A 1,780-nucleotide genomic window follows, 5' to 3' on the forward strand; every position below is an offset into this window, starting at 1 on the left:
AGGACAAGTAAAAAAAAAAAAAAAACAATCAGTCACCGTTTTCATCTCCAACTCCACCACGTCTGACATAACAGCGCCCTCTATTGGCTGGAGGTGGTATTACAGTACTCTACACACATGCTGATCAAACACATAACATGCTCACACGTGTCCTAGACAGCTTACTCTCTAGTGAATGTTTTTTTTAATGCATTTTTACACTTGACTACCTCCTCAATAAAAGTTTTTTTTAATGTTCAGACATTTATAATAAGGCTGATGTTATTTACACATATTTACGTGTGACCAGCACAGAATGTGATGGAAATTCATGTTTTGTCCACGTGTACTACATGCAGCCAGGATCCCGTTGTTGCATTTCCGGCACGCATTTTAAGTCTGTCCAAGGCTGGATTTCTTTTGTTGGCCGCACGTATTTAAAATTAAACTTTTCATAAAAGTCCCATTAACTGTCACGCTCCTAAATGTGTGAAATATGTTCTCCACATTTGACCCATCCCCCACCTGGTGGAGCCGTGAGCTGCAGAGACAGCAGCACTTAGGAGCTATTTGCTTGTTTAACCCTAACCATAATCATAATCCTAACCTTAACCCTTTACTCTGGGTCAGTGCGAGTAAGAAAAAAGTTTACCTGCATGATTTTTGAAAATTACGTTCGAATAGACATTTTCTTAGTGGAAATTGGATGGATTTATAATTAATTTTTTAAAATGTGTTTTAAGTTGAAGCTGAATTCCCAGAAATGACAAGTTTGGAAAGCAAAGTGAAGTAAAACGTTGTTTTTTTGTTTTTGTTGTTTTTTTTTTTACAAATTAGTAAAATCTTTGTCTGTTATTCATGTGATCACAGTAAATTTAATTAAAATGCTTTACCTTTATTCTATATTTTAGTCGACCAAATGTCTACTGAAATTTAGTCGACTAAATATCTACTGAAATTTTTATTCGACTAAAATTTGACTAAAGTTAATAGAATCAACATGACTAAATTGTGACTAAAACTAAACCCTATTTTAGTCAAAAGACTATGAAACTAAAACTAAATTAAAATTCTCTGTCAAAATTAACACTGCTCCTGATATACAGTTTACACATTTTCTTTCTTCATTTTGTAAAGCTTCAAGTTTTTACTTTGGTTTTCACTTAGTTCTAACAGACACACACTGTGAAGAGAAAACCAAGTAATGCACCACCCAGGTCTGTTCTCCCAAGAAAGCTTCAAATTCAATTTGGCTGAGGAGCTGTCAGACACAGGGCCTCAGCCCCTCATCGTAATTCCACCTCGATTCCCCAAATGAGATCTGGAACTGCTGTCTGCTGCTAGAAAGACACTGGCTGCTCAAAAACCCTTCACACAACCACTTAAGAGTAAAAAAGTGACACTGGACTTAAAAAAAAAAACACAATTTATAAAAAAAAAAAAAAAAAAAAAAAAACTAGAGCCATCAGTAAACTTGCCACCTCATCAAGCATTTTTCATGTCTCTTTATTGATTGCTTATTTACTTTCCAATGTGCCACAAACATGTTTTACTTGCTGGTTTTATTACAACTAAATAATAATCTCGTTTTTTTTTTCCAAATGTTTTGTTCCTGAGGTATGACATGGAAACAAAGCGTGTTTACAGGGCAATACCAGAGTCATTTTTCATATTATCATAGTCATTATTATTCCATCATTATTGTTGTCACTATAACCTTTTCCTCATCCCCTTCATCATAATTCTAATCACTGCTGGGAGAGCTCTTGCCACAAACGAGCAGACGACTGTTCCAGGTTTA

The sequence above is a fragment of the Oryzias melastigma genome, linkage group LG6 (genome assembly GCF_002922805.2).
Source record: "Oryzias melastigma strain HK-1 linkage group LG6, ASM292280v2, whole genome shotgun sequence".
Taxonomy (NCBI): Eukaryota; Metazoa; Chordata; class Actinopteri; order Beloniformes; family Adrianichthyidae; genus Oryzias; species Oryzias melastigma.